This window comes from Megalopta genalis, chromosome 4 (assembly GCF_051020955.1).
Source record: "Megalopta genalis isolate 19385.01 chromosome 4, iyMegGena1_principal, whole genome shotgun sequence".
In the NCBI taxonomy this organism is placed as follows: domain Eukaryota; kingdom Metazoa; phylum Arthropoda; class Insecta; order Hymenoptera; family Halictidae; genus Megalopta; species Megalopta genalis.
In genome coordinates, this window is record NC_135016.1 from 16023913 (window position 1) to 16035916 (window position 12004).

Below are 12004 nucleotides of genomic sequence, written 5' to 3' on the forward strand. Positions count from 1 at the left end.
GCGTCGTCATCATTAAAAGTTTTACCACGAAGGAAGTTATCCAGGGATCGAAATAAGTGGTAATCCGATAGCGCGAGATCAGGGCTATATGGTGGGTGTAACATCAATTCCCAACCAATATCCATCAATTTTTGCCGAGTGGACAAAGACGTGTGCGGCCTAGCATTGTTCTGGTGGAAAATGACACCTTTACGATTGACCAATTCTGGTCGCTTTTCCTTGACCGCTGCATTCAATTTGACCAGTTGCTAACATTTACGGATAATAAAAAATAACATAATAATAATAATAATAATTTTATAATATAACATTTACGGATATCATAAAAATGGGAGTGAGAGGCATCTATAACTGAAATCGGCAATTACTTAGTTGCCCACCCAATAGATACCCTCAAAATGGAAGTTGGTGGAGGTGAGGCAGCGACTAAGGTGCACTAAGCGTACAAGGTTGTCACGTATTTTGTTCCTGATAATACTGGTGTTCTACTGGTGTACGCCGAAGCTGACCAAAATGAAGGGATTGAAAAGGTCCAGAAAATAACTATTCCAAACTGTTATATACATATCAGTCTTGACTGAAACAGTTATGGAGAAACAAAAAAGTTTCATAACCCTTATGAGCTGATATATTGTTTCTATAACAGTTATTTTCCGGTTCCAGATTTCGATTCTGGATTTCGATTCTGCATTTCAGTTATACATTTCGACTGTACATTTCGGTTATATTTCGAATTTATGGCTTTACGTTTACACAATATACATGCAATATAGATTTTACTTCTACAATCCTCAAACATTTATTCATAAGTTTTAAATTACTTATAAATGTATGTGTATTATATGTGTAGTAATTTATAATTAGATTGCGAATTTTATTCATTCATGGGAAAGATCATATCTAACCTTTTATCCAAAATCGTGGGGTACATTTCCTATATTTTTTCATATGAACCATTACTAAATCCATTGAGTGTGTTAGAGATAATGTCACTGTCTCCAATATTTTCATCGCTTTCGGCAAGATGTGAAAATACGACTACATAAATGTCAAATTCTGTTGTAAATGTTCATACCGCACTTGCGTAGATGCTAAAAATTTCGTAAAATTGTGTTTAATCAATATATTTAATATCGTATACAACGCGAAATACATAAAAATGTATTTAATATTATACAAACTATTTCAAAATATAATTATGCGATTCATATTGTGCGTATTATTCAAATATGAACTTTTTAACATTAGAAACATGAATATAATATTATACATAATCGATAAATTTTTCTGCTTTAGTTTTTAAATAATAATTTTGTCACCGTGATGAACATATTTATGTTGCCGACAGCTTGATTTTAAGAGAAATCTAAAACAGATAGCACGATACTACTTCGCTTTCGGTTAATTTATGGTACGATCAGGGGTGAAAAAATTGAAGGGATCTAAAAATGTAGATATGTTAATTACGACTTATTAAAATGATTTAAGAACAAAATAAGATTGAACTTGGCTCCTACGTCTTGGAATTGATGCTTACTTTTGAAAGGAACCAAAGGCAGATAGCCCTGACGTTATTTTGCTTTCGGTCAATTTATGGTAGAGTCGTGGGTCGCGTAGCCTCATAAGCCTGTAGTTCTTGTCGATGGACAAACCCCAGATGGTCTCAGGCATCTCGAAATTATGCGGATACTTTATGGAGCGCATTCGTTGATACATGTTTAGAGTCGCAACATGTCAATAATACAAAGAATTTCAGAATCCATACTTTTGATCCTCAAAGGAAATACAATGTATTTATTACGTGAAGTAGAACTAGAACCGAAATCCATATCCGAAACTTAGAACCGGAAAATAGCAGTTATAGAACTGATATAATAACGGTTCTGAGGAACCGAAACCGAAACCCATATATCTTATAACAGTTATGAGAACATGTCGGCTCTTCATAACTGTTTCACGAACCAGAACCGATATAATAAATGTTCTCAACCCCTGCCAGAATGTCTTCTCGTTCGGATTTTCTGGATTTGTTGAATGAAATAAGCTGAATTTAGAATATGCCTATTTATATTTATTGTATGGGGTTTGAGGATGGATGCGAGGTATTTGCTAGTTTGTAAATCGGTGATCATATAATGCTGATTATGGGCCTCTTTTTCTATTACTACGCCCCGGGTTATTAACAACATGTATTATATATTGTTGTGCATACTAACAGTACAGAAAATAAACTGGCATACTCTTGTCTTAAGGATTACATGAACATGCAATTATCGGGTTGGGGAATAAGTTCGTAGCGTTTTTATATTTTCTTTTATTTTACAACGATTTTTTGCTGTTTGACAAAGTGTATAATATTCATTCGATAGAGCTCTTTCTGCTCTACAAAACTGTGCTAATCGTCTTTTCGAGTAATTTAATTTTTTACTACTTTTGAGGCTTAGAAATGGAATATCCAGGAGGTTAAATTCGAATTTAACCCAGGCTCCCAATTTTACGGCAACAAAATTGAATGAAGATGATTGAGAATCGTTTTATGATCGTAGTTCATTTTTTCGGCCAATTCAGGACTTGTTTGGTGACCGTCCTCCTTCAAAAGTGCTTTGAGACGCTCATCGTCGAATTCAGAAGATCTTCCGCTGCGGAGCGTGTCGTCGACGTCAAAATCGCCATTTTTGAACTTCGCAAACCATTTCCGTGGTGTAGACTCGCCTATGACACCTTCTCCGTATACGTTGCAAATGACCCGGGCTGCTTCAGCAGCTGTTTGGCCTCGATGAAAAGCGAAGTAGAGAAGGTGTCGAAAATGTTGCTTTTTACCTCCTGGATATTCCATTTCCAAGCCTCAAAAGTAATAAAAAATTAAATTACTCAAAAAGACGATTAGCACAGTTTTGTAGAGCAGAAAGAGCTCTATCGAATGAATAAAATCGCATCACGGGAATAGTGTATGGTTTACTCAAAAAGAAGTCCATTATTGTTTAAGGTAGCCAGAATCCCATGTTACACAGTTTATTTATTAAGATACTCCTATTGTCTTCAAGAATTGGACACTGCCATACCATATGGTTGAGATCCTGCACTAGGCATCCATATCGAGATTTTGTGTTGGGAGCTAGATTAATTTTAAGGACGGAAGCGGCTAATTATATGTGATTTGCTCGAAGCCTATTATAAAGTCCCTCGAATAAAGTCCCTAAGAAGATTTCTACGTGAAAATCATAGATTAGCAGAAGGACGGTAATATTGATGGATGTATTTTATACTCTTGAATTCAGCTTCCGCGATAATCCGTCTTTCTGTCTCAGTCCCGGCCTGCTTTTTAAAGCTGCGGAAAAAGTCAGAATGTGGAACCAGAATAATGGGTGACACATCAGAAAGCGAAGCTTCTCTTGCTAAGCTGTCCGTTTCTTCATTTAAGGTTATGTCAGTTTTTTGCGTTCTTGGAAGACCATAAATTCTAGATACTTTGGGTTCTCTAGGATGGATTGTATTTTGTACGGTATCAGATAGTTTGGCCTGTTTTATCACTACGGTTGTCAATCTTGCTATTGATTTCGTGAGGTCTTTCGGTAACGTTTTATAAGTCTTGCCATTCAGTAAGTTTTGTGTCCTGCTTATGTATTCGTTCGTGTTCATCACTGCCGTTGTGTTACCTTATTTGCAAGTAAAATGTGGTTGTGTTTGTGCTGCTTTATCTTCGGCAATAACTTTATTTTGGCTTTGGTTAAGTTTTAGGTCTTAGAAGAGAAAGAAAACAGTGACTTTCTCCAACAATGTCTTCCTTTTCGTTTTGCTTAGGTTTCAGGTCTTAGAGGAGAAAGAAGATTTATATTTATAATGTCTCTACAATTAGTTGAATGGCTCAATAATGATGAAAATAGAAGAGAATTTTATTTCGACTTCAAAGAACGGAGTAACATTCATATTTTCCACATTGTTACTAACACATTGTTATTAACATCACGAGTCAAACTCGTCGAGGTATCGGAAAGGGTTAATGATTTCCAGGAGTGGTACGTTTATACATTCAGCAAATTGTAAAAAATTTATTCGCTAGCGACTTTCAGTTTTAATTGCTCAATGACCGTAATTTTTCAAGAAATAATTGCGTAACTTCGCGAGTTAGAAAAATTCCATCCGGGATGGTGTGTAGTCAGCAAAATGAGATTGTTTAAAAGCTTCCACAGCAAGTTTCTATTTATTTTCGGTCCGTTGATGGCGGCGAAAGAAGTGGATCAAACTGTTACATTGTCGGTTGTCGCATATGTGCATGGCCGTCGGAATGGCACAACTCAGTTCGAAACAAGTTTACGCTCAATGAAAAAGTTGTTTAACCGATAATAACTTTAAATGTACCACTCTGGTGTCCAGTGAACAGTATACAATATACAATACCAAATACCAGAACAAAATCTTCATACATAGCTGGGAAAGTTGGTGTGGTTCACAAAACATTTAATCCCGTTGCGATCATAAATTAAACAGTGCATTCTAAATAATATTAAGGTAGAAATAACTTGGATATCCTAAACCATTTTCTTACGCTTTATGAGAAATAGTTCATTATCATGAGAATTAGTTAGTTCACGACAGTATTGAAGAAATGAAAAAACTTGTGATAATCCCTCCCGCAACTTTTTCCTGAATATGTTACCTTCATTCAGTTTTAATTAGTTTACAAGGCATACACACGTGTTTATGTTTTTACATACACTTGGACATAATACAAAATACATTTGGGCAAGTATACAGGGTGTCTCATCTAAGTTGAGATCCTAAAGAGTATCGTAGACACGTGATTTAAAAAAATCAAACTGGCACATGTCGTTTAGTATTTCGAGTGGAAAGTCGAATGGCACAACTAGTTTTCTAGTGGGTGGACGTTTTCAAGGTTATTTCAAGGTTATCTTGTTTGTTTTTATCATAAAACTGAATTTTTTTTTCATTTCGGAATCATAATCTATCTAAAAAAAAGTGCACAACTTGTGTTTCAAACAGTTTTTTGTAATATGATGTTCTTAAATGAAGAAAGTAACTTTATCATTTTAATAAAAAAAAACAAAGTATCCTCGACATAAACATGAAAAATCGGCTAAATATCTAAAAAATATTGGACTTACAAAAAAGATATTTGAAACAAAAGTTACGCATTCTTTTGCGTAGAATATGACTTCGAATTAAAAAATATAGATTTATGATAAAAAAGCAAAATTACCTGGAAATAAGCTTGAAAATGTCAACGCATTAAAAAACTAGTATACCCATTTGACTCTCCACTCGAAATACTAAAGGACATGTATCAATTTGTCTTCTTTGAAATACCAGAAAGATTTGGACCAAACGTACTGACTAAATGAAAAATGTTCATAGAAACGTGTATCCGCAAATGTTTTATTGAAAATATATAGGCGTACAAAATTTATATAAGCATTGGTTTATAAAAATGCTAAAAATGCATTTACTATTATTTTCAATACAGATGAAATATTTGAAAAAGTTCAACAATCATTAACTCGCGGAATGTAAGGCTGCATTCTTCCAGTCGGAGGAATTTTCAAACATTTCTGATAACTGTTACAATAAATTATAAATATCTTTCAAAGCTTATTTTTTTTCAATAAGACATTTTCGAACATAAGTTTATATGAACAGTTTTTATCTATTTACTCACTGTATAACAGCGTAACCTTGAAACTCATTCTCTATAAAATAATATTTTACGTACTAGAATCTTATGTTTAGTCTGCGAACCATTATGCAAAATAAAAATTGTCCAAGTTAATTATAAAAAACATAAGTTAGATGGAAATGCCTTTGCTATTTTAATAAAAATTTACCCAATATACAGTGGATGCAGAAAGTATTCGTACACCTTCTAGAACGAAATAACTTTTTTTATAATTGAATCAAGTGCTCTAAATTTTTTTAAAACTATTACAGTTTACTAGGCAATGACTAAAAAATTATTTTCAAAAATTGCAATTTGTTAGCGTGAGAAAAGAAATAAAAAGTGCTGTTTTCGCAACTTTTTTTATCTGAGCCTATAATGAAAATTTGATTATTATAATTTTATATATGACTTATCCATTTTTATCATAAATACATAAAATCTTCAGTTCTATTGTCAAATTCAAGAAACAATTTGATCTTTTGGAGTCGTTAAATGAAGAGGTTCTACAGCAACAATCACTGAATTTTTATTAACGTGTTGGCTTGATACGAAAATTTTTATTTATTTTTCCTTTATTTTTCCTAAGTTAACGTGAGGGTCCATGGTACAGCACTAGGAACCTAATTTTTCGCACACGTGGAGGCCAGCCGATTCAAACGCTTGGTACGAACACCGAAACTCAATTTTCGAAGAAAATCAGCTCGTGATGATAAGGAAGGCCGGATCACGTAGCACCACGTAACTTTTAACGTTATTACAAAGAAGATACCGCGGCAAACCCGGCGTAATAGGATTTCTCCTCGAATATGGCAGGGTGTCGACATTACACTTGCGTCGACAATACTACCGACAATTTCAGTTTTATGGGTCTGCATAACTTTTCCGAAGATTTTGTGTGTGTGTGTTGCCCGTTCAGATCTCTTATAACTTCAGCGAGATCTTGCAACTTGCAACGCAATATGAAACGTGTGTCGTGCACTGAAATTCAAAAACGTCGTTTGCATCGTCGTTTCCCTTTAAGGTGAAGAGGAACCGATATTTCGTTTTGTTTGTTCAAATAAAAAGATTTCGAGTTATTGGCGTAGCTATTCGACTTTGAATAATGCAACACGCCAGAGATCGCAGTATGCTTTAAAAAATTGGAATACCATTTTATCGGCATAATTGTGTGCATTGTATCTAAAAACGAACTATGGTCACAAATAAATTCGGACACTTTGTAAAACAGAATTTAAAATACTTTGACATTCATTTGTTCTGCTCCAAGCAAGTGCTGCACGACATTGTAGCATCGAATTAACTTGATATCGTGGATAATTGATCCGAGACGATTTTTCAATTCAAGGTCAACTCAAGATCATAACAAAGCAGGTCATTGGATTTATCTCGATATTGCCTATAATGCAACGCAGTCGGAAATACATGGTTTCATTCAAAGACATCACGATGACCCTAATTTTTTGTTGAAAATAAATTTCTTTTACTTTATTTTAAAATGCAATTTTCTGCTCATTAAATATAGATTGATTTTCATATGAAACATTTTTTTGTGAGACTACCGGAAATGGCTGAAAAATCGTAATACAGTGTATTACGTATATTTCGATCTAATTACCCTAATACGTTTTTAAAGAGAATACAAAGCTACAACGATCTGGCCTTAAAGGTACATAAGTTTGTTAACAAAAATTTAAGTGATTTTAACTATTTATAACATAAAAACTTTTTGACACAATATTCACTATTGTAATTTGCTGCCAATTGAATACCGATGAACTTTTCATCGTAACATTATTTTATCAAATCTGACGAAATACCTGAAAAATTGTGGCGAATATTATAGGGTGATTGTTGTAGACGTGGGTTACAATGCTATGTACAACGTTAGAGCGGTGCATTTCTTAATTACGAATTCCACAATTTTCTTTATTTCGGGAAAATTCGGCCAGCTTCAAATAACGTCAATATGAAGTTTAATCAGTCGCAAATTAATATACCAAAAATCAAGGAAATAATTTTTAGTAATTTTTGCGAAGTTTAGTTTTCAGTTAAACATTTAACTGAACAAATTAGTGCAAATTGCAAATATTTTCAGAGAACGACTTGGAAATTTCGAAGACATTATAGTACTAAATCTAATTTATAAACATTAAATTAAACGCATAAACATTCTCTCGATGGTAATAGTTTGAGAAAATGTATCCAAATTGGGACACATTTTTAATACTATTTTAATACCATAATTAAGAGCATATAGCACAAATAAATAGTAGTAAAAGAGAAATACAATTTGAACAATAAATATTGTAAGACGTGTAATACGTAAAATATGGATCATTATAAAATTCATTATAAAAAGACATAAGGATTGCTACCGGCTTTTTAATTAGGAAACTTAAAATTAGAATTAAGGCAATCCAGTGTTACTATACGCACAAAGAAGAAACCCACGCACATATATGTGTTTCAAGCAACTTGTAAGGATTGTATACTAATTTTTGTTTCGACGCTTCAGTATCGCAATGAGCAGTGGTCAATTGCATTTCCTAAAAGTCCAATCTAACCCTGACCTTTGTGTGAACCTTATCCAAAATGCCAAATTTTAAATTGTTGTTAAATGACTAACTCCACAATAATCAAAAAGTTGACTTAATACTTTAATTTAATTATACAGGGTGTCCCAAAAGTTAGTCAAAATCGGGAAATGAGAGGTTCCCGAAGTCATTTGCAAATGCAATTTGCGGTCTTGTTTACGAGTTATTAACGAAAAACACTGACTAATGAGAGGCGAGATCAGCTGGCGCGAGGAAGCCGAGCTAATGAGCGGACGAAGCCCAACGGCGTCGAAATTTACCATTAACAATTTTTTTCTTTACGATTTTCCGCACATTATTTCACTATTAAGAAAAGTAACAAAACTGACAGTTATAGGAACAATGGCAGTAATTGGTGCATTTACCTAATAGGTTCTAAAGAGTGGTAGGGGTTTAGGAATTGCAAGGGTTGCGAGGACAGTGGTCGAGGATGAGACAGAACTTGACATTGAGTCAAAGGCGAAATCATAGGTTCGTAGAACATTTTGGAATGTTCGACAAGAAGATAATGAACGTCAGTTCAGTTAACGCACAGTGAATCGGTTTCCATACAAAAAGCAGGAAAAAGTCAGTTTTTAAAAATGTCCACATAATGCATAATTTATTCCCTAGTAGCCAATTAAATATGGGGTTAATAATTTAATATGATCTTTTTTACCATTTGTTTTTTTTTTCATTTTGGACACGGCTTCAAAGTAGCCTATCTCCAAATCATTCTTTTAGATCATCGTTTATAACTATTTTCTTATTTGAAAATAAATAATTTTTGCAGAATTTCATGTAGTTGGTATGTACTTAAATTATGTCACAGGACACTCTTTTATCTCTCACATTATTTGAGTTATGTTCAATTGAATATGTTGAATTTTCATTTCATTCTTTAATTATGAGTTCAGTGGAGTTCAGCGTTCGCTTTGATCGCATTTTGAATAGTGATGCTTTACGTTAATAACTAAATAAAAATTGGCTGCTATTAGCTGCTATTCGAGAAGTCATCTAATAATAAAATGACACGTGCCACGAAGCATACCGTGATACCTATGAGCTACCAAGTTATGCGAGATATAATATTTTGAATAGGTTGAATAAAATATCAATATTTCAACTGTTCTCACTCTGTCGAAACTAATGAGAATAATTATAAATTTTTTTATTATATGCAGACTTTTGCTCACATCCGAACCGTTCATGTCGAGTATGAGGAAAAGAACGATCGAGAAATCGAAACCATTTCTCAAAGAAACAATTGAACTACTGGTATGTTCAATTTAATTGAATCGAATTGAAAACAAAAATTGTATCTTTAAAAAATTTGTTTATAAACAATTAAAACACTGCATTTTGTTTTCATTATTCTATTCCAACAAAAATCTAAATATATATACTAATAATATAAGATGAAAAAGCAAAGCTTAAATATATAATTTTAGTTGTTTTTTCCGCTTTTTAAATGGAAACCGACCACTGTGCAATGTCGCATTGATATACAGCATAACGTTAACAATAGCATAGCGTTAACAATAAAAGTAATAATAACAGGAATCTAATTGAAACTAACAACCACACATTAACATTACTTGATTCAGATAGATATCCAGTATAATGTCTTTTGCTGTAATTCCGTACAATTTTACAAGTCTCGAAGACTGTTAACCATCAAATGGTAACCACTGTTTTCTAATATCACCAGTGGTAACGTGACGTCAAATTGACTCTTTATCGTTAGTGGTGACTTCAAATCAAATTGAGTCTCTATCAATAATGGTGACTTGACGTTAAACTGACTCCATAGTAATAGTGGCACCACTAGGGACACGACATCAATTTGAAGTCAAGTCATCATTACTCAATACTGAGTCAATTTGACTTTATGTTACCACTACTGATACGAAATCAATTTGACTTTAAATGACTTCTATTACAGCGATACAGAGTTAATTTGACCTATATCGCTAAACTGCGGATCTTCATGCAAAATAGAAACTTTGTGCTTCAATTGTACAAAACAGGAGGCAACTAAAAAATACGGCAACTAAAAATAATGTAGCAACATTTATAAATTCCTTTGATGATTTCGTTCGTTCGTATTACGCTCGCCCATTTTAGCCATAAATGCATAACATCTGCAGTCTATACCTTGTCACTAGTTTTAGAACTCTCAATCTAACGTACGTCATCACCCTAATAAGTAATAATATTTAACGGATGACTAGACTGCGGATTTTATGCATTTATGGCAAATTTGGATACTTACAATTTAAAACCGTGAAAAATTTTAATTTATTAAGATGATTAAAGGAAGAACTTACTACTTGGTTTCTATTCCTTGCAATTGATGCAGACAATTTTTATTTTAGATGAAAGTCCGTACTCTATTGATGACAAGATCGCACAGATCTATATAAATAGATCGAAAGTATATGCTACAAAGATCACAAAAATTCAAAATGCTGCCAGAATCTGGTCCATCCTTAAGAGGTCAACAAAGAAGGAAGAAATGGTAAGGGAAAGAGAATAACAAATCATCTATCCAAAAGTAATTGTCTCTTTACGTGAAATTATGTTATTGAACGTAAGTGGTAATAGTGATAATAAGTGGCGAAAAACAATAATTAGCAGAGATAAACAATAATAAATAGATAATATTAAATAGCAGTCGGCAAAAAATAAACTAAACCGCAAACAAACGTTATCTCTCAAAATCAGACCAATCCTTGATAGCACTTTTAATTTTTTTATTTTTGTGATCTTTGTAGCGTCTATGTCATGAGATAAATAGTGTTTCTTGTGAGATTAATCTTATTTCAACCGGCTTCAAATTTAATGAAATAACATACGAAAGATTCGACGAAGTCGAGTCTGACGAACAAGCCACCTAAGAACTTAAAACACTTAAATGATTTTTACCCGTTAGCTACGTAATCCTCATATTTTAGCAAAAACAATAGATGTATACTCCACTACGATGAATATTCGAAATGCCTGCAAAATGGATCGAGACTTTCTAATTACTCCGTAGTAAGGCGGGCTCGGGCAAGATTCGACGCCCACGGCCACAGGCTGAGCGCCGGATAGTCCGCGGCAGTAGAGCACTCTTATCTTTCCGTTCAACTGTTCAGCACTGTCTCGTTCAGAACCGGGCAGATGATTGCTCACGATCCTCGGCCGCTCACACCGGTAGCCCCACCACCGTGGTCAGGCTGGTAGGCCGGCTTTAAGCAGCGTTCAGACGATCAATATACAGGGTGAGTCACCTGACACGTTCACCTGAAATATCTCCTCTATATATCACCTGTTTTAAACCCTTCAAGTGTTTAGTCAGTACATTGTACGGACCTGAGCAACATTCTGTAATTTACGGAATTCATGAACAATTCTACAGATCTCGATCTTTATGTAATTTATAATGCGAATCTAAGTATTGCATTAATAATGCAAGTAATATAAGAAATATAATCTTGAATGATATTCATGTAATTCGGATATTACATGAAGTCATAAAAGTGATTTAAAAGTAGGCTACTCTTTCTGCTGTACGCTCTTATTTTGATCAGCGCCGAAAGGGTTAATTATACGAGAAGATCTGTCGTTGAAGAAAGAAAAGAAAATGTTTGTTTGAACGGATTATTAACACATTCGCAACCGGCACAGAATGGTATCGATTGCGATTCTAGTGGGTCAAAAGTCAAAGGTAGTACATGCAAGCCAATTAGTACTTTTACTCGTTCTCAAATTC

The 12004-nt window shown here is 33.8% G+C and overlaps 1 protein-coding gene across 1 annotated transcript in view; it reads left to right on the forward strand.

The window, feature by feature from the left end:
- The window catches only part of LOC143259277 (potassium voltage-gated channel protein Shaw-like), a 421748-nt gene that overhangs the window by 376891 nt on the left and 32853 nt on the right, over positions 1-12004 (forward strand). The window lies entirely within an intron of this gene.